Here is a 22,225-nt window from a genome sequence, read left to right as displayed (position 1 = left end):
CGATATAAAGAATGGGATCATAGTATGTGCACATTTTTGGCCATAAACTCATATAATGCTGTTGCAGTCTGGTCTGGGAAGCTGTGAGCCGGAGAAATTCGTTAACTGTACCCAGAGTGAGTTTAAGATGCAAATGAGGTCAAATGCCATTTAATTATGGAACTTTATTAAAGACTTCTGTAAATGGATGCCCGTCTGTTATGGAAAAAATAAAGATAGGACAGGGAGAAGCAGACAGGAAAGAAGGAAACCTTTGGGGATTGATTTACAAGAGACACTCACCACCATGGATGGATCCAGCGGGTTTTTCTCTCTAGTAGGCGGGGTGGTGCATCTCAGGAAGGCAGCTTGTCCATCGCTCACAAAATAACCACCCCTTACATCCCAGAGAGGTACACACATAATACCTGTCAGTGGCGGGGGTCTCCAGTTCACAAGCACTACTGCGTCATCATACAGTCGTTTATAATGCATTTTGGGGCTATTCTGGGATGTCGTTTCCGGGCCCAGTCCACACTTCTGTGCATGCTCTCAGTCCTGGCACGCTGGTCCCATGAGCCTTGGCAGGGGAAGGTGATCGCTTGTAGCCAGGCAAGTCCCCTGTTGCCTGGAGCTGGGCAGGTTCCCTGTGACTTTAGCCATGCAGGTCTCCAGAAAATGATGTATCTGCTCATGGCAGAGACATTCAGGAGCAAACAGACTTTGAGACATTTAATTTAAAAAGTAGTTCCTGATACCACCCCGTGGCTCAAAGTTTTTTGCTTCTTTGTCCATGGTGGCAGGAAAGTAGTGAAAACAGGTAAGTACGGAACAGAGCTTAATTTTATACAGTCTGCGTGACTGTGGATTCAGTCTCAGCCTAATATAACATCACCCTGCGGTGAAGCATCTATAAATTGCATATCTCAGTGAATTAAATAGGGAAGGAGTAACAACAATATAACATGACATAACATATAAAACAGAATGCATTTAATCCACAGGGCAACTGGAAGCCAAGAGGAGAGGGCCTGGACCAAGAGGTTAGACAGGATGTTTTTTCCAAAATTGTTATTCCAAACACACCACACTCATGTTGTGTCTGTTTTCAGTCACGTTCCCATGTATATCTTGTGGGTGGTGTTCAACCCACACATCGACACGCCAAAGCCCAGCGTTCACACATCATACATATGGGGGCAGTTTTCTGACCCGAGCTATCATTCTCACTGCCCTGGGCTATCACTCCTTACACTCAGAAAAAACATACTTCTGTATAACCTGTCCAAGGCCCTTTCGGTGGAACAGCACATATTGTCATTCCCACATCTCCCCCTTTTTTGTTTTTGAACATTGGGTTCACAATGAGAGCAGCGAGGACCCTGGCTTTATTCTTCTTTACATTCAGTGTCATTCTTCAGATGCTTCAGAGGACTACAAGAAAAAACATTACACAAGCACATCCAGTTCCCACAAAACCCCACGTATGCAGATTGAGGCCTGAAAACTGTCTTTTTGGGTCTAACCACTTTAAGCTATTAGAAAATGTCATCTATTACATCTTGCAGCGTTAATTCTTGCAAATCATGCAGTTATTTTTGCAGGGCACTGGGTAAATCCTGAACCAGGTCTTGTACATTAGCTGAGAAATGCTGTCTGGAAATGTTTTTTCACTTGAGTCCACTAATAAACTCTATAATTCCATTTCAACCATGTTACACATAAATTCTTTTGAGTATATTCCCAATCACAATGCAGTTTTATTCTGGTAGCCAAAGTGTTCTGTCCATCTACTATCCACAACAGGGCTGCTTCACATATATTTATTGCAGAGGAATGAAGAGTTGCTGAGTTTTATTTTTCCCCTTAAATGACAGCTCTCCAGTCTCAGCAGAAACCATCTTTACAGAAAGAAGTTTGACTCCTTCTTTATCTGTATCACGGAGGCACCCAAAGTCAGTTTTAGGTGGAAAACAAGTTCCAAAAGAGACTTAATTCTAGCTGGAAAAGTGTAAAAAATAAACGAACTAAAAACAGGGTTTATACAATTATTTAGCGCTACAACAACATTAAGTGCAGGTTCAGATATTAGTTGAGGAAATTATTGTGGTACAACAACCTAAGAATAATAAGGATCCACAACATGCATGTAGTCACACATAAGAAACAAAACCAGAGGGTCCTCACAAGAAACAATCACTTGCCTGGGTTAGGCGAGGGCTCGTTCAAGGAAATATCCAGTTATTAACCACTCACCCAAACAAAGGGGTGAGGTGCTCTCAATCCCAGGAAATCTCCTTAGATGGTGTTCCAGTCTAAGGAAAGGGCTCCAGTTCACTGACCCGCTGCTCCGAGAAGACCACTCAAGTTTTATAGTCTGGTTAGATGTGGCTGTGGGCATTACAACATGGACCAGAAGCTTTGCAGCTACTCTGGGCACCTTCTTTGTTGAGGACCCTGTCAATTGACTGAGGGTCTCACCCCTCCTGCCCCACCAGCTGGTGGAGGTGAAGTCACCCTGCCCTGGAGCAGGGCAGGATGTGACTGTCAGCACCTTGGCACCACCCTGGGTGTGTGTGTGGGGACAGGCACAGTGGGGTGCTAAAGAGCTGTCAACTGTCCCACTGAAGGCTCCAGATCTCAGGGGAATGTGCAACTGCCACACAATCCAGCCTGTGACCACAGTCATCCGACAGGCTCCTTCGGAGTGGTCGTGCAGTCACCTCTTGTCTCCAAAGTCAAAAGGGGGCATTCTGTTGGTGAATACTAATGCCCACTGTGGATCATCATACCTCATGCGTCGTTTTCCTGTTATGCATTATGATTACAAATCAACCTACTAATAAACAATAGAATAGAATAGTACAAATTACAACCATTACAGTTATTATCAAATACTGGAGGAGGCTGGTTAGCCATTCTGATAAGGAAAACAAATGCATTGAAAGCCTTTTCACCAGTTAGTCCCCAGTTCCGATAATGTAAATCTGTACCATTCTGATATGCTAGTGCCTCTAATTTACAGGGGGGCCAGTAAAAATTCGAAACATCTCCCATGGTTATTTTAGATACCTTGCATGTTGGAATGTCAGCAGGAGGTTTCAGAGTAGAATTGTGACTTAGATCTCGGTGTTCAAGAACCAGAATGGAAATAAAAGTTAAATTGCCTTGAACTACCCCTCTATCATCTCGTTCTTGATAAAACAAGTGAAGCTTCTCTGACATCATTAAACAATTGTTAACTGGCTTGTTAGAAACACATGCAGGATGGGTCTCAACAAAATACTGTTGTGTTTGATTAAATGTAATCCGATCCTTGTTCTCCAGCAACTGACCTGCTGGTGGTATCCATGCAGCACCTACCCAGTGCGTGTCCTTGTTGGAGAGAGGAACGTCAGGATCCCACCACGTTATAGGTGTGACAAGAGGTGGATCCACAATGTTAGCCCTATATACATGCTCTCCCTCTACAGTTGGAATCACGCCAAAACTGATCATCACGAAACAAAACCTTACTGCACTGTTGCAGGAGATGATAACAAATAGGCTAAGAGGGTGTTAATTGGAGTGAGGGGGTGCCTCAGGCTGCCATCGTAGTACTTGCGTTTTGTTGTAACTTCTTCAGCTGCCCCCAAGTAACATCACTGTCGGCTTCCTTTGGTCTCTTCTGTTTCTTCATTGTCCTCTGCTGCTTGTCCTCTGCTGCAGGGACAGTTGCTGCATCTCTGGCATATCTCTGGTCCTGTGTTGTGTTTGTCCAACTCACAGAAAGGTTTAATGTATTTTGCAGGAAGCCACTTTGCTCCTATTGGAAGAAGAACACAAGCAATATCCCCTTCCCCAGGTTATTAACTCTACAGGCCCTTGACTGTTGCACAGGGGATTCTGGTATAAAACCTTTGGTCTCTGAGACAGTGAATCTGGAGCACAGAAGTGTTTTTCCGCTGCTGTGAGAGAGGAGGGACACATAGCACGATTCAAAAAGTTGAAAGTATACATTGCATTGTCTAATTGTTCCTGAGGCATCATATTCCCCCTTTTTTGTTGCAATTACATTTGTTTCAGTGTGGAATGTGCCCCTTCAACAATGGCCTGTCCAGTGTGAGAATGTGAAATACACCCTGTTGCTATAAAAAATATTGTGTGGATCTAGCAGTGTATCCAGGACTGTTGTCAGTTTTAATCTGTTGTGTAACGCCCAGCAGAGCAAAGCTGCAGGTCCAGTGATGCTGAACATCCTCGCTTTTGTCACTAGTATAAACAGATGCACAAAGCATACCCCAAAAAAGTATCTATAGGAACATGTACGTATTTCAAACAGCCAAAAGATGAAATGTGTAACATCAGTCTGTGAAATGGCATTAGCTGTGAGCCCGCAAGGGTTAACTCCAAGAGAGAGTGAATTTGTAATAAGGCCTTGACATTCCAGGCAAGAGTGAACTATGGCTTTCGCTTGTTCAAATGTGAGATCAAACATCTTTTTTAAAGCAGCAGCATTTAGATAGAAAAAAGCCTGTGAAGCCCTGGCAGATTGGAAGCGGACTGTAGCTACAGTGTAAGAGTCAGCAACAGCATTTCCTTCTGCTTCTTACTTTCTCCCTTTCTTTCCTTCTTTCCTTCTCTCTCTTTCTTTCTTTCTTTCTTTCTTTCTTTCTCTTTCTTTCTTTTCTTTCTTTCTTTCTTTTCTTTCTTTCTTTCTTTCTTTCTTTCTTTTCTTTCTTTCTTTCTTTCTTTCTTTCTTTCTTTCTTTCTTTCTTTCTTTCTTTCTTTCTTTCTTTCTTTCTTTCTTTCTTTCTTTCTTTCTTTCTTTCTTTCTTTCTTTCTTTCTTTCTTTCTTTCTTTCTTTCTTTCTTTCTTTCTTTCTTTCTTTCTTTCTTTCTTTCTTTCTTTCTTTCTTTCTTTCTTTCTTTCTTTCTTTCTTTCTTTCTTTCTTTCTTTCTTTTCTTTCTTTCTTTCTTTCTTTCTTTCTTTCTTTCTTTCTTTCTTTCTTTCTTTCTTTCTCTTTCTTTCTTTCTTTCTTTCTTTCTTTCTTTCTTTCTTTCTTTCTTTCTTTCTTTCTTTCTTTCTTTCTTCCTTTCTTTCCTTCCTTTCTTTCTTTCTTTCTTTCTTTCTTTCTTTCTTTCTTTCTTTCTTTCTTTCTTTCTTTCTTTCTTTCTTTCTTTCTTTCTTTCCTTCCTTTCTTTCTTTCTTTCTTTCTTTCTTTCTTTCTTTCTTTCTTTCTTTCTTTCTTTCTTTCTTTCTTTCTTTCTTTCTTTCTTTCTTCCTTTCTTTCTTTCTTTCTTTCTTTCTTTCTTTCTTTCTTTCTTTCTTTCTTTCTTTCTTTCTTTCTTTCTTTCTTTCTTTCTTTCTTTCTTTCTTTCTTTCTTTCTTTCTTTCTTTCTTTCTTTCTTTTCTTTCTTTCTTTCTTTCTTTCTTTCTTTCTTTCTTTCTTTCTTTCTTTCTTTCTTTCTTTCTTTCTTTCTTTCTTTCTTTCTTTCTTTCTTTCTTTCTTTTTCTTTCTTTCTTTTTCTTTTTCTTTCTTTCCTTCTTTCCTTCCTTCCTTCTTTCCTTCCTTCTTTCCTTCTTTCTTTCCTTCATTATTTTTTCTCTCTCTTTCTCCCTTCCTTCCTTCCCTCCCTCCTTCCTTCCTTCCTTCCTTCCCTCCTTCCTTCCAAGGCCCTTTATCTAAAACCACACAACCTGTCGTTTCCACACTATTTTGTTGGTCACATCCATTGGGATCTGATGATGTCTGATGAGTCAGGTACAAATTATTCTACCTGGACCTGTCTTCTCTTGACTGTTTGCCTCAAAATAAATTATATCCTGCACAGCTAATTCTCTCAGGAGCAGGATACCTCTCTGCATAGTATTCCATTTCCCTGGATGACAAATAACATGGGAAGCCTTGTCTTCATGGCTGTCAGGATTTGACTCCAGAGGCTGGTGGATTCTTTCTCTCTTGCAATTGCCCTGTCAACAGTTGCATCCCTCAACAGAGATCCCAGCTGCCTGGACTCCTTACTGTCTAGTTCCAGACCACTGACTCCATTATTCCAGCATCGCAGCAGCTAGGATACAACGTTCTCACCTTCATGATGGCCAAAATCTTTTCACATATCTGTTGGCTCACTTTGAGGAAAGGATCGACTGGTTATCTCTTGCCCTTCCCCTTGTGTTGATGATGCTCCCTGGTCATCATCCATCATGAGAGCAGTCTTTTTAGTGACTCTCTTTACAGGACCAACTGATGCTGCCATGGGTTCGCCACCTCTTGCTTTATTTCCAGAGTCTAAGTGACTGTTGAGGAGGTTGGTTAGCATTCAAGGTCTGCTTCTTCCAAGCTCGAGATCAGAGCATCCCAACAGGTAGGAAGTGAAGGAAGGGAACCGGGAGACCTGCTTGGTTAAAGAGGGAACTGCTGGGCAAACTCAAGTGGAAGAGTCTACAGATCATGGAAGGAGGGTCTGGCCACTTGGGGAGAATATAAGGCTGTTGTCAGAGGGTGTAGGGAGGCAACTAGAAAAGCCAAGGCCTCCTTAGAATTAAACCTTGCGAGAGGGGTCAAGGACAACAGAAAGAGCTTCTTCAAATACATTGTGGATAGAATTAACACTGGGCAGAGACGAGACAACACTCGAGGTACCGCCCTCTCTGTGGTGGTTGTGGTATTGTATATCATCATACAACATTCTCCCTCCGTAAGCATCACGGGGGAGTAATTTTAGGGTCTGCTTGCTGCAGAACAATGTATAGATTTCTTAAAGAGAAGTGCAACTTATAAGAGTTCAGTGGCAGGTTCACTCTATTATTTACTGCATGGGGGAAATATGCCAAGCTGAATGCTGCTGAACTTCTCTCCAGGGGTGTGTATCCGTTCATGAAGCAAACTTTCAGGCGTTTTCCCTCCCTGATAACCATTCACTCCATGGGCTGTGCCTTGGAGCTCTGAAGGCAAACTCTCAGACAAGGACTGTATCCATCACGGTGCAAACTGTCAGGATTCTTCTCTCCCTCATAACTGTTCAATCCGGAGCCTCTATTTAGAGCTCCAAAGGCAAACTTTCAGGTGAGGCCGTTAACCGCATGCAAAACAGACTTTCAGGAAACAAAATTCTCACAAAATAAAAAATTTAATGCAGTAGAATAGCAGAAGGGCTGGCTCAAGCTGGGTACCTGCGCAGAGGCCCGCCAAGCACAGAAAACTACAAACTTTTATATCTTTACAGACCATTCACACCATGATTCAGTCCAATAACGAAATTTCACCACCAGGTCCTTTTGCTCCCCATTGAACCTCTTTTCTCTGACTCCACGTTAGCCTTGGACCATTGCTTTCCCAGTCAGTTCCATCCTTCCCAGCAAAATACAAGCCAGACTTAATCTTGCAAACGTTTAGTGTAGTCTGCAGTTGCTTTTGGTGAATACAAGCCGGACTTTACAGCTTAAAATTTTAGTAAATCTAGTCTACCAAGTAATATGAATCAGTATATTAAAATTCACACAACCTTATCTTTCTAAATAATCCATTACATTTGGCGTGCATCTACTTAAGCTAAAGAATTAATATTGAACTTGAATTGGGCTCATCCACTGACCTCTGAGTAGTAAACCCATTGCCACACAGCTCACTTATTTAGCAGGGAGAGCTCAAAGTGGCTCATTCAGGCTGTTGTATTTGTAGAATGAAGTGGTTGACCCGTACTCAAATTGCACACAGTAGGAAAAGTCTGCGCAAGACTCCCTGTGCACACAAGCCACTGGTGTTCACTGTGCCATTCTGCTTCCTTGTGGGTCTCCTGGAAGGAGTTCTTGGCCTGGCTGTGGCTCAGGCCCTTCCCTCCTCTGGATCCTGGACCAAAGTAATGCTGGTTTGGCTGGGGCGAGGTTGAGTGCATCCACCACACTCAAGCAATCCCCATACTCTAGAATGCATGATCAAAGTGGTCAAAGTCACTGTCTTCGGTGCTTTCAGAGGGGTGGTGTGGGTAAGGAAGTGCACTTGCCACACATCCACCCCATGACCACATCCATGATTCAACTGTCTGACTTCCAGTCAACTGGTGTGGAGGGGTTTTCATAGATGAAGATTTGTTGCTGAATTAGTCAGGCTCAAAGGAATATCAAGGCCGCTTCGAGAAGCTGAGATCAGAATCTGCTGTGAGAAAGAGGGGTGTACAGGGCCTCAACATGGCGTGAATCATCGGACCTATCATCAGTGAGACTCCAGCGCGTGGACAGACAGCCCATGATACTCATTTAGCGAATCCATGCTTGGAGCGTGGACGCGTGATTAGAATATAGTTGCATATATAAGGAGGATTGTTTCTGTAATAAATGGCTTTGCGTGATTCACATTGAATCGGAATGCTGAGTCCTTTATCATTCCAACAAAGTGGGACCTCTTCAGATTCCCAGGAGTGTGGGAAAATCACAGACAGGTCTCGCTATGACATCAGCCGGCTCTTTAAGTACCCTTAGATGAATCCCATCAGGCTCCATCGACTTGTAGAGATCTAGCCGGAGCAGTAAATCCTGCACATGTTCCGAACTGATTTGGATTATTGTTCTCTAGCCCAGGGCTATGGGAGTCCCAGAACCCATCTTCAGTGTTGAAGACCAAGGCAAGGAAAGCATGAATCATCTCAGCTTTGTCTATGTTGCTGTTAATGAGGTGACCATGCTCATCAAGTTATGAGCCAAAGTTATTTCTCGCTTGCCTTTTAACATTAACACATTTTCAAAAGCACTTTTTACTGTCCCTCACAGTACCAGCCACCTTCAACTCTAGCTGGGTTTTGACCACATTAATTTCCTACCTGCAGTGGTGACCAGCATCTCTGCAATCCTCCCACAACACCCAATCTTGCTTCCACTAAACATATGCTTTCTTTTTACACCGTAGTTCAAGAAGAATATCCCTGCTCAGCCAAGTTGGCTTCTTGCCTCAACTGTTCAGGAATGGGTACGTGAGTTAAGACAAGAACTCCTAGGAAAATGGCTGCTTCAGTTTCCAGAAACGGGAGAAAAGATTCTGATCTGTTTGAAGGAACTTCTAATTTCTTCCCACAGAAGATGCATACCACAAATCCACTCATGGATGCCTGCTAGAGGCTGGGCAGATTCCATGGCCTGGTATGACAGACTCCCAGGAGTACAGAGCTTTGGTAGACACTGGTGCTCAGTGCACAATAACCCCATCAAACTGCAAAGGAACAAAATCCATCTGCATTTCTGGACGGACTGGGAGATCCCAGGAGCTGACTATAGTAGAGGCTGAAATGAGCCTAACTGGAAAGGACTGGCAAAAACACCTCATTCATAGTCATACAATCAAATAAGGTCATCAAGTCCAACCCCTGCCATGAGCAGGGACGTCTTCACCCAGATAAGGTTGCTCAGAGCAACCAGCCTGGCCTGGGATGTCTCCAGGGATGGCTCATCCACCACCTCTCCGCACAAACTGTTTCAGTACTTTACTACCCTCATTGTAAAAAATTATTCCTCATGCTTGAACCTGAATCTCCCTCCTTTAGTTTAAAACCATCATCCCTTGTTCTATCACAACAGGCCCTGCTCAAAAGTCTGTCCCCATCTTTCTTATCAGCCTCTTTTAAGTACAGTGTGGCAGTTGCACATCCCTCTGAGATCTGGAGCCTGCAATGGGGCAGTTCATGGCTCTTTTAGCACCTTTTATGCCCCACTGTGCCTGTCCCCATGTACACATCCAGGGTGGTACCAAGGTGCTGATAGTCACATCCTCCCCTACCCCAGGGCAGGGTGACTCCACCTCCACCTGCTGGTGGGGCAGGAGGGGTGGGAGCCACAGTCAATTGACAGGGTCATTAACAGGATAACACCCCAGCACATAGTTAATGTTTTTAATGGCTCAGTTTTTATAGCCGAGAGCATTGTGAGCGCTCAGCCCACAGGTGTGAGGCACCGAGGAAGGGGGGCATGGACGGGGCAGAGCCTGACTGACATCCAGACTGATCAATAGGAGTATTCCATCCCATTAGCCTCATGCTTCATATTTAAGGAGAGTTGGGACCTTCCACATTTCTCTCTTTCCTCTCAGGCATTTCTCACTCTTGTTTTTTCGCTTGTTTTGTGTATTAAGGTTTAGTTATTTTATTAAACTGTGCTTATCTCAACCCAAGTTTCTCCTTCCCTTTTGATTTTCTCCCCTATTAGAGACACCTGAGCACACTGACAGCCCCTCCCACCCCCCAGGTGCTCCGGCCCCCGCGTGTCCCGGTGCCCCCGAGCCCAGGACTCCATTTGCAGGGGACCCGAGTGGCCAGGGGTGGCGGGCAGGGCCAGGGGCCGCAAGGACACAGCGGTGCTCCCGGTGCCCGCCCCCCCGAGCCGAGCGGGGCGGAGCGGCAGGACTACACCTCCCGTGCTGCACCGGCGGCGGGCGGCCCTCCCGGGCTGACGCTGCCGGCGGCTCCCGGCGCCGCCTTTGTCCGTGCGGGGCTGGCGGCGCGGCCCCGGCGCAGGTAGGGGCGGCGGGCGGCGGGCCCGCGGCACGGGGATGGGCGCTGCTGGCCCGCGGGGTCCCGGCGGAGGGGACTCGGCGGCCCCGACGGCCCCTCCCGTGCTCTCCCCTCCGCCGGCCGCCCCCCAGCCCTGCCGGACCCCCCCCGCACTCCCCTTAGGGCCCGGCTCCCCCCGGCGCTCCGGCCTTTCCCCGGCTCGCCCCGTGGACCCCGTGCAACGCGGACACGCTGCTCCGTGTCCAGCCGCCCGGGCCCCCCTGGATCCGGCCCTGGCGGTCCCGGCGCTGGGAAGGGCTGGGCTGGGGCCGGGCCGGGTGCTCAGACCCCCGGGACACCCCCGCACATCTTCGTGCTGCCCTTCTGGGGCACCGGAGGAAGATTTGGGTACTCGGGACCTTCCAAAGCCTCTTTTTTCTCGTGTCTCTTTCTTGGCTTTGCCCCAGGCTGGCCGGGTTGTTGAGTGACAGTCTTTGAGTCGGTCCTTTTCCCAGTAGCTGTGGAGGCTTGAGGTGCAGGGAAGGCAGTTGTGGGCAGGTGAGTGAACTTGTGTCCCTGATTTCTCCATGAAAATATTGTTCCTGTGAGCAACATCTGTCCTGGCTGTGCTGGTGTGGCTGGTGATGGGACAGGCACCTCACGTGGAATCCAGAGCATCCTGCCTCCCTCTTCCCGGATCAATACCTGCACGGGACTCCATCTCCGCGCTGAGAGCAGCGACGCGCCGGGCTCCAGGCTGCTGCGGCAAGGTGGGGGTCAGGCACGGCCCTGGCTCTGGGGACACCACGGGCTGGGATTGCCGTGGTAGATGCCGTGGTGCAGCAGCAGCAAAACACCCGTGGGACCTTCTGGGTTGGGAGTCCGGTTGGTGTGGGAGAGAAGTGTTTTGAGACCCGGTGCGGTGCAGGGTGCTCCCGTTCCTGCCCGCTGAGCCGCACCACGGGCAGGGGCAGGCAGGAGCGTGCCTGCTGCCAGGCCTCAGGCCAGCCCTTGTGTCACGGTGCTGTGCCCGGTCCTGGTGGGTGATCTGGCTTGTGGCGTGGGTGTGGGACAGGGCTCAGTTCCCACTGGTCTGGCGTGGTCCTTAATCTGGTGTGAGCAGGGGAAACCTGCCTCTAAGCCTGCCAGCCCTGCCCTTCTCCTGGCTGGTGCTCTGAGCGAGCCCCCCCTGCTGTGTGACCCAACTGTGCCAGAACTGCCCCTCTGCCCTCATCCTTCCCTTGCACAGGATGCTCTCCCAGTGCTGCCCTCAGGATGCCAGAGTCCCTGATGCCAGCAGGAACCTGCTCAGCAGTAGCAGGATTTCAGCAGAGGTGTTTAGCAAACGTGTGGTACGATGTGCTGAGCCGGGTGTGCTTCTTGCTGCAGATGTCGGTGACGTTTGAGGACGTGGCGCTCTACTTCTCCCCCGAGGAGTGGGCAAAGCTGTCGGGCTGTCAGCGGCAGCTCTACCAGGAGGTGATGCTGGAGAACTACCAGATGGTCGCCTCACTGGGTGAGGACTCTCTGGTGATGTTGGGCTGGGGTGGAGCTGGAATTCACCTCTTTAGCTGAGCTGGAGCCCCTAAACAGGAAAATCCAGCTCTCTCCGTTGCTGCCTGAGCGGTTGTGATTGCAGGTTTGAACCTGTCAGGCAGCCTTCTGTGGAGAGCAGTCCTGGGAAAGAGAGTGGGATGGAATGGCCTTTTTCAGTGTTAAGGGACCTGAGGGACATCTAGTGTATCTGTGTGACCACAAGCTGCGGCATGTTCTGAAGGGTGTTGACCAAATTCCTCTCCAACAGGGACAGGCTTGGGGCATTGTCTACTTTTCCAGGCAGCCTGTTCCAGGGATTGACCACCCCCTCAGTACAGAAATGCTTCCTCACATCCAGTCTAAACCTCCCAGGCGCAGCTTTGAGCTGTTCCCAGGTGTCCTGTCTGCAGGAGAGTGGCCGAGGTGACGGGGGCGAGGCGAGAGGAGGCTGTAGGTGCAGGGATGTGGGGGCTGAAGTCGCAGCCTGGCAGGGACAGGAGAGAGGAGCGGGGTGGGGGGGATGCTGGGGCTGTGGGTGCGGCGGCCGGTGCTGCTGTCCCGGCAGTGCGGGAGAGGGGGCTTCTCTCTGTGCCCCGGACAGGCTGGGCCAACGTCAAACCAGAGATCATCTGCAAGATGGAGCGAGAAGAGACACCGTGTGTGCCAGACGTCCCTGGGAAGCAGCAGAGGCACCAGAGCCCTGTGCCAGGTGGGTACCAGGGGTATGGTAGGGGCTTGGGGGGCTCAACTGGCACCTTCCCCTTGGTCTAGGTGATCCATGTGCCTGAAAGGATGTGAGGCTGGCAGGTTGTCCAAGCCGCTCCCCATGGGGAGAGGTCCTACGTGCCCATCCTGTCCCTGGCAGTGACCCTGTTCTCTCCTCCCCAGCAGCCGTCAGTTGTGGGACGCACTGGGAGACTGAGGGGATTCCTGAGAGGCTGACAGGAGGGTGCTGGAGACCTGGTGTTTTTTAAAGTGGCAGACTGGATGGTGAACAGTTTTCAGGGACCATATGTTATGATAAAAGTCTGAAATTCTCTTTGCTCCTGTCTCTGGGCAGTGACGTCCCTCCTGGAAGAATTGCCTAGCTACGATCCCCAGGAAACCTGCCCAGCTCCAGGCAACAGGGGACTTACCTGGCTACAAGTGATCACCTTCACGTGCCGGGGCACACACAGGACTACATGGGACCAGCGTGCCGGGACTGAGAACAGCCAGCTCCCAGGGATGCCAAACTCGGGCGGGATGTGTAAGAGGGGCTTGGCGTTCAGCCAGCCCGGTGGGAGCCGGGGGGCCCAGTTAGGGAACCTCCACCTCCCCACCCTTCCAGAACGGAAACCACTACGGAAGAGCCCTCCCAGGTGCTCCGAGTGCAACAAGAGATTTAAGAGCCAGGTGGCACTGGATGTCCACATATCAAGCCACATGCGTGAGCATCCCTTCCACTGCAATGACTGTGACAAGAGCTTCAGGGAGAAGAAGAGCCTCATCATCCACCAGCGCATCCACACTGGGGAGAAGCCCTTCACCTGCTCCAACTGTGGCAAAAGCTTCAGGCAGAAGAAGAGACTTATCATCCACCAGCGCATCCACACAGGGGAGAAGCCCTTCATATGCACTGACTGTGGCAAGAGCTTTGTCCAAAGATCACACCTGCTGAGTCACCAACTCATCCACACCGGGGAGAAGCCTTTTGCGTGCACCAACTGCAGGAAGAGCTTCAGGAGGAAGTCGACCCTCATCAGTCACCAGCGCATCCACACTGGGGAGAAGCCCTTTGCCTGCGCTGACTGCGGCAAGAGCTTCAGGGAGAAGAGGAAGCTCATTATCCACCAGCGCATCCACACCGGGGAGAAGCCCTTCACCTGCACCAACTGTGGCAAGAGATTTATTGAAAGGCAGACCCTGCTGAGTCACCAGCGCATCCACACTGGGGAGAAACCCTTTGCTTGCGTTGAATGCAGCAAATGCTTCAGGAAGAAGTCAACCCTTGTCATCCACCAGCGTATCCACACTGGGGAGAGGCCCTTCACTTGCACTGACTGTGGCAAGAGCTTCAAGGAGAAGAAGGGTCTCTTCATCCACCAGCAGATCCACACTGGGGAGAAGCCCTTTGTCTGTACGGACTGCGGCAAGAGCTTCAGGCAGAAGAAGAGCCTCTGCATCCACCAGCGCATCCACACTGGGGAGAAGCCCTTTGCCTGCACTGACTGTAGCAAGTGCTTTGTCTGCAGGGACAGCTTGCTGAGTCACCAGCGCATCCACACTGGGGAGAAGCCCTTCACCTGCAGCGAGTGCGGTAAGAGCTTCAGGCAGAAGAAGAGCCTCTGCATCCACCAGCGTATCCACACCGGTGAGAAGCCCTTCACCTGCACCGACTGTGGCAAGAGCTTTGTCCAGAGTCAGCACCTGCTGAGTCACCAGCGCATCCACACTGGGGAGAAGCCCTTCACCTGCACCAGCTGCAGCAAGAGCTTCAGGCAGAAGAAGAACCTCATCATCCACCAGCGCATCCACACCAGGGAGATGCCTTCGCTTGCAACCAATATGGCAAGAGCTTCAGGGAGAAGAAGCACCTGAAGAGACACCAGCAGGTGCACCAGAGCCTGGGGCTTGGGCCGGCATATGTCCAGTGGGAGACGGGGTGTCTGTCTGCAGTGGGGGGACAGGCAGAGGCCAAGCCCTTCCAGTGCGGTGTCTGCGAGAAGCGGTTTTGGAAGGAGAGGCTCATGCTGGCTCACCAGCGCACCCACGGCACCCCCAGCCTGCAGCCGCCTCCGCAGCCCGGCACCCCCTGAATCTGCTGCTGGGGGGCCAGTGGGGTGCTGGGGGATGCTGTGGGGGTAGATCCTGGTTTTGTTTGGGATAGAGTAAGTTTTGTTCCAAGTAGCTGGTATGGTGCTGCATTCTGGATTGAGAATGAGAAGAATGTTGCTAATACCTGGATGTTTTGAGTTGTTGCTGAGCAGTCAAGGATTTTTCAGGTTCTGGTGCCCTGCCAGCTGGGAGGGGGCACAGCCGGGACAGCTGAAACAAAGTGGCCAAAGGGCTGTTCCTTACCATATGGTATCATGCTCAGTATAGAAACTGGGGGGCAGTTGGCCAGGGCACTGTGGCTTGGGGATGGGCTGGGCATCAGTCAGCAGATGGTGAGTGATTATATTGTGCATAACTTGTTTTGTATATTCTTACATCATTATCATCATTGTCATTATTCCCTTCCTCTTATACTGAACATTCTTCATTTCAACCCATGAGTTTTACACAGATCACTGGATGAGTGCCGTTTACATTTTGTGTCAGTCATTTAGCTTAAAGAAATACAGTTCAGATAGAATTAATCACTTACAAGCTTATAATTCTATGGGGTTTTTTTTAGTATACTGTCAGCTTTGCATTATTTAGTAGGTAAATTTGCTGAAATCTAAAACTGTGTGTTGTAAAGTTCCACTCACATTCACTGAACTTGTGCCTACTTGAGCAAAACAAAGCAGCTGCGAACCATCAACAGGCACAAAATGCAGAAAGGCCCAGAGGCCACTGCAACACGGCAGGATGGCAAAAGGCTGAACTGATGACGCTCCCAAACAGAACTCCCCGAAACAGAGCAGAACCAGAATGGGATTCAGTCCCTGTCCATCCCTGTCTGCCCCAACTCCATCCTGACTTGGCCACCAGCCGTCAGATCCTGACTCTCTTTAAATATGAAGCATGGCATAAATGGCATGGAATACTCTTATGGATCAGTCTGCATGTCAGTCAAGGTCTGTCTTATCTATGACCCCCTTCCCAGCTGCCTCACAGCTCACAAATAATAACCCCGCTAGCTACAAAAAAGAAGTTTCTAACTGCATGAAGAAAATTAACTAACTTTCAGTCAAACCAGCACCTCAAGCATAAGGACATATGGATACGACAGGGAGAAGGAGGTGGGAGAGGAGGAAACCTAGCGAGCAGTGGGGATAGATTTGCAAGAGACACTCACCACCGTGGATGGATCCAGCGGGGTTTTCTCTCTAGTAGGTGGGATGGTGTGTCTAGGAAGGCAGCTTGTTCATCACTCAAAAATGAGTACCCCTTACATCCCTGAGTGGTACACATGTAATACCTGTCAGTGGTGGGGGTCTCTGTCTGGTCTTACAGATTCTTTAAGGCATTTTTGAGCTATTCTGGGATGTCGTTTCCCGGGCAATGGCACATGCTGTCTGGTCCGCACATCTGCACGTGTTCTCAGTCCCGACACGCTGGTCCCGTGTAGTACAGCGTGTGCCTCCGCAGGGAAGGTGATCGCTTGTAGCCAGGCAAGTCCCCTATTGCCCGGAGCTGGGCAGGTTCTCTGTGACTTGTGGCCAAGCCAGTGTCTGGAAAATGATGTGGCTCTTCATGGCAGAAATATTCAGGAGCAAACAGACTTTGAGACACCACCCCATGGCTCAAAATTTGCTGCTTCCTTGTCCATGGTGGCAGGAAAGTAGCAAAAACAGGTAAGTATGGAAAAGAGCTTAATTTTATACAGTCTTTATGACTGTGGATTCAGGCTTAGCCTGGTTTAACATCCCCCTGCAGTGAAGCATCTATAATTGGATATTTCAGTGATTTAAATGGGGAAGGAGTAACAATAATATAACACCACATAGCATATAAACCAGAATGCATTTAATCCACAGGGCACCTGGAAGCCCAGAGGAGGGTTCAGCTTCCCAACTCTTCCGGGGTTGGACAGCAACACGGTCTAGCTTTCGTATTGCCATGGTGATTTGCTTAACAACTTGGCCATTGTCAGTCTTTAAACAACAATTAGAATAATTTAGTTTACCACAGACCCACTTTTCTTTGGCTAACAAGTAATCAAGAACCATGCAATGTTGGAAAATCCACAAATCCAATAATGGCCTTGCAGGGCGCAGGCACCATTTGAAAAGGGACTCCATTTACCTCCTTTGGGGCTGTCATGATAGGTGGTTGACCCAGTTCCAAATGCTCCTGCCATTAGCCTTGTTTTTGTTGCTGCACGATTTTTTACCCCATAGGTACAATTCAAGGCCCCAACTTGGTTACTCCTCGTGCAGCTGCATCCATGCCATCCCCAATCATCATTAGTTATGACATTTGTGAAAGGCAAAACATGGTGAAGCGTTTTTTGTTTCCACTTGTATCATACCAGTAACTGAGATGGTGTAGAAGAGTTTTTGAAAGAAGGAGCTCACCATCTGTATCAGAAGTTATCTATGAACAATCCTGTGCTTGACATGACCCAGACTCAGCAGCAGATCAAAGGTCATAGATAGTGAGGAACAAAGAAGTGACCTGAGCTGGTTAAATGTTATCTCTGCTGAGATGATAATATAGTGAATGTCGCCAGCGCGCTGGACAATGCATGGACAACTGCGAATGCCTTATCACCTTGGGGGGTGGGATGCGTGATTGCTTTGTATTAACCAACCATATGTCTGTTGCTACGCCTGAGCCTGCTGTAGAGAATATAAAAACCGTGCTAGTAGTTTATTAAATTGACTTTGACTGCACCTCATATTGAGTCCGCGTCTCTGTCTGTCTCCGATTCGGTCACGAGTGCTCAAAGGACTTTGTCACAACCCCCTTTTGCGAGCTTTAACCAAGTTCACTCTCCGCAAGATGGTGAGCTGGGAGTCTCCTGAGGTATTAAGGGGAAAGAGAATGGTCGCCCAAAGCAACATCTGCGATCCTGCACTATACATCTGTGACAACCTTGAAGCACGCCCCCCATCCGAAGCAGAACAAAGGGCTATGTTATGCCTCAAACACCTGGTTTTTGTCACTTTGGGAGGAAAAGCTAGATGGCTGTGGAGGCAGACACCTCATCTGATCTTTCCCAATGTTTTGTGATTGATACTTTGGATGGAAAAGATAGATGGCCCTGGTGGCAGATACCTTGTAATATATATAGGCAATTAACAGTGTTGCTGTGAAGGCCTCATGGCCTAATTGGGATGATAGAGAGGAACCATTGGTCAGGCGAACAGCTACAAGAAGAAAACACGAACCAACGGCTGCCCCTGATGGGCAAAACAACTCACTTCTGGTCAGTACTGTGAACTTTCTCCTAGTGTGAAGACCCCAGACCCATTTCCAGAAGAGCCTTCCTAATTAGCATGAAGAGCAAACGGAGGGAGGAACCGCCCTCTCCTATCTCACATGTAAATAAACTAGGTTAAAAGATGACCTCATGTGTGACATGAGGTGGAGGCATGTACCCAAATCTTTAATGCATCTCCCCCACCTCCAGAGGATGCTGTGGGATCCATCGGCTTGTGGAGTGGTGGTATCTTACTGTCTCTCTCTCTCTTTGATATCTTAGTTTTCCTTCTCTCTCTCTCTTTTCCTTTTTGTTGAGCATATAAAAGCACTATTATTGTATGTTCTGCTGCTAACGTCTTGTTAAGCTTCGCATTTTAGTTACTAATTGTTGCCAATCCACCATTTTTAGAAGAGCTTTTGCTGTCAATGTATTTACAAGTTTTGTGATATTATAACATACTTTTGCCAAGTCACTAGTTGTTGTAATTTGTATTCCACCACGTGTTTTTTAGTAAATTCATAACTGGATTGGACCCCTGGAGTGATTGTCTGTCATTCACTTCGTATTACCATGCAGAAATACCCAGAGTTAACTCACACCTGATTTCACATGGTGAGGCAGGGCGTGTGTCGCATTTGGAGTTAACTCATCCCTCATCCCATCTGTTGGGATGGGACAACATCCTAAAAATATTAACCAAAAAAAAGGCTATGTACAGCTAAGCATGAAGTTTCAGAAAACATGGTGACAATATAACAATCGGGGCCTGCAAATAGAAACCATCACCATATAAAACAGACAGATGGGTTTTAAATAACCCTGTCCATCTTGTAGACCTTTTGTTATCAGGAGGTTGTGCCGGCCTCACCAGAGAGGGCTGAAGATTATGCAAAGGTGTAGATTTTCTCCCCTTATTCCCCTTATTTCACCAAAACTTCCAGGTTGGGAGTGGGTGACCCGTCTGTCACCTCCTGATGTGCCACTTCAGGTATCAGATAGCGCTTTCTGGTTGTATGCCAATAGGTTGTAGAGATTCAGGCGATGTCACGGGGGAGTAATTTAGGGTTCTGCTTACTGCAGAACGTTTAGATTTGGTGAGAGGCTGGGCCAAAATACTGACACGGTGGGAAAAAAACAAAACAAACCAAAACAGAAGACAAGGTGAACCTTAGGATGGTGGAAGAAAATAAGGGGAGAAAAGCTACACCCTTGCATAATATTCAACCCTCTCTGGTGAGGCCGGCACAACCTCCTGATAACAAAAGGTCTACAAGATGGACAGGGATATTTAAAAACCATCCATCTGTTTTATATGGTGATGGTTTCTATTTGCAGGTCCAATTCAGTTACGAACTTACTAAAAAACACGTGGTGGAATACAAATTACAACAACTGGTGACTTGGCAAAAGTATGTTATAATATCACAAAACTTGTAAATACATTGACAGCAAAAGCTCTTCTAATGGTGGATTGGCAACAATTAGTAACTAAAATGCAAAGCTTAACAAGACGTTAGCAGCAGAACTTACAATGATAGTGCTTTTATATGCTCAACAAAAAGGAAAAGAGAGAGAGAGAAGGAAAACTAAGATATCAAAGAGAGAGAGGAGAGAGAGAGACAGTAAGATATCACCACTCTACAAGCCGATGGATCCCACAACATCCTCTGGAGGTGGGGGGGAAGCATTAAAGATTTGGGTACGTGCCTCCACCCCATGTCACACATGAGGTCATCTTTTAACCTAGTTCATTTACATGTGAGATAGGAGAGGGCGGTTCCTCCCTCCGTTTGCTCTTCATGCTAATTAGGAAGGCTCTTCTGGAAATAGGTCTGGGGTCTTCACACTAGGAGAAAGTTCACAGTACTGACCAGAAGTGAGTTGTTTTGCCCATCAGGGGCAGCCGTTGGTTCGTGGTTTCTTCTTGCAGCTGGTTGTCCGACCAATGGTTCCTCTCTATCGTCCCAATTAGGCCATGAGGCCTTCACAGCAACACTGTTAATTGCCTATATATTACAAGGTATCTGCCACCAGGGCCATCTATCTTTTCCATCCAAAGTATCAATCACAAAACATTGGGAAAGATCAGATGAGGTGTCTGCCTCCACAGCCATCTAGCTTTTCCTCCCAAAGTGACAAAAACCAGGTGTTTGAGGCATAACATAGCCCTTTGTTCTGCTTCGGATGGGGGGCGTGCTTCAAGGTTGTCACAGATGTATAGTGCAGGATCGCAGAAGTTGCTTTGGGCGACCATTCTCTTTGCCCTTAATACCTCAGGAGACTCCCATCTTGCCATATCGGTTACCGGTATGATAGAAGTGGAAAGAAAAATGCTTCACCCATGTTTTGCCTTTCACAAATGTCACAACTAATGATGACTGGGGATGGTGTGGATGCAGCTGCACGTGGAGTAACCAAGTTGACGCCTGGAATTGTAACTACGGGGTAAAAAATCGTGCAGCAACAAAAACAAGGCTAATGGGAGGAGCATTTGGAACTCGGTCAACCACCTATCATGACAGCCCCAAAGGAGATAAACGGAGTCCCTTTTCAAATGGTGCCTGCACCCTGCAAGGCCATTATTTGACTTGTGGGCAATATACCTACAGAAAATTTCTCCCCTATTGGACTGGAATATGTTATGTAGGATATATTAGGCCCCTTTTTTTTCTCTTACCCCAAATTCTAGGAAATACGTTAGGCATTAGAGTGTATGCTCATTTAGTAAGAGAAAAACAATCGATTGATACTTCCCTTACTGGTGGAGGGACTCAAAAGCTGGTAAAATAGCAATGGCCACCAGAACAAAGTATACAGCATTATGGGCCAGCCACTTGGAGCCTGAATGAATGGATCAGTGGTGCTCAAGAACCTATCAATAACTTAAACCATGTCACCTGCTAACAAGAGGCCCTAGAAATTCTTAGCAAAGAGACCGCCCATGGTCTTGATCTGTTCGCACATCAAGCCACAAGAGGCAAACAGCAATTTTCCAGCACTGCATGGTTCTTGATTACTTGTTAGCCAAAGAAAAGTGGGTCTGTGGTAAACTAAATTATTCTAATTGTTGTTTAAAGATTGATGGCTATGGCCAAGTTGTTAAGCAAATCACCATGGCAATACGAAAGCTAGACCGTGTTCCCATCCAACCTTGGAAGAGCTGGGAAGTCAAACCCTCCTGGGCTTCCAGGTGCCCTGTGGATTAAATGCATTCTGTTTTATAAGTTCTGTGGTGGTATATTGTTGTTACTCCTTCCATATTTAATTCACTGAAACATGCAATTTATAGATGCCTCACCGCAGAGTGATGCTATATTAGGCTGAGCCTGAATCCAGAGTCACGCAGACTATATAAAATTAAGCTCTGTTCCATACTTACCTGTTTTCGCTACTTTCCTGCCACAATGGACAAAGAAGCAAAAACTTTGAGCCACGGGGTGGTATCAGGGACTACTTTTTAAATTAAATGTCTCAAAGTCTGTTTGCTCCTGAATGTCTCTGCCATGAACAGATACATCATATTCTGGAGACCTGCATGGCTAAAGTCACAGAGAACCTGCCCAGCTCCAGGCAACAGGGGACTTACCTGGCTACAAGCGATCACCTTCACCTACCGAGGCACACGCTGTACTGCACAGGACCAGTGTGCCGGGACTGAGAATATGCACAGATGTGTGGACCAGGCAGTATATGCCCAGGAAACAACATCCCAAAATAGCCCCAAAATGCCTTATAAAAGACTGTATGACCACACAGTAGTGCTTGTGAACTCGAGACCCCCACCACTGACAGGTATTACATGTGCACCCCTCAGGGATGTAAGGGGCGGTTATTTTGTGAGTGACGGACGAGCTGCCTTCCTGAGACGCACCATCCCACCTACTAGAGAGAAAACCCCGCTGGATCCATCCATGGTGGTGAGTGTCTCTTGCAAATCTATCCCCACTGCTTGCTAGTGAAATAACTAACTTACGCTTTTTCTATGGATAAACAACATTTAATCCAATTCCTTGTATTCCTTAAACACGTGTTCATTAGAGCATAAGCAAAACAGCGCAGGGTGCATGGGGGATTCACTCCGCCCAACACGCACATTTTTAACAATAAGAAGTGTGCTTAAATACAGTATGGTATTACATATTCATAATGACCCCAGAAACGCCTCTACATATTCATGAACTTTCCTGCTTTTTAT

General features: G+C 47.6%; 1 long non-coding RNA gene and 1 pseudogene across 1 annotated transcript; both read left to right on the top strand.

Annotated features, from left to right (window-relative positions):
• Positions 1–254: 254 nt before the first annotated feature.
• Positions 255–17,502, top strand: LOC135578293 (uncharacterized). The gene is made up of 2 exons (XR_010469771.1): positions 255–343; positions 16,018–17,502. It is a non-coding gene; the product is annotated as an uncharacterized LOC135578293 (long non-coding RNA).
• Positions 10,509–17,502, top strand: LOC102091516 (zinc finger protein 250-like; annotated as a pseudogene).
• Positions 17,503–22,225: the final 4,723 nt, after the last annotated feature.

The sequence above is a fragment of the Columba livia genome, chromosome 1 (assembly GCF_036013475.1).
Source record: "Columba livia isolate bColLiv1 breed racing homer chromosome 1, bColLiv1.pat.W.v2, whole genome shotgun sequence".
In the NCBI taxonomy this organism is placed as follows: Eukaryota; Metazoa; Chordata; class Aves; order Columbiformes; family Columbidae; genus Columba; species Columba livia.
This window is presented reverse-complemented; position numbering and strand designations above follow the sequence as displayed.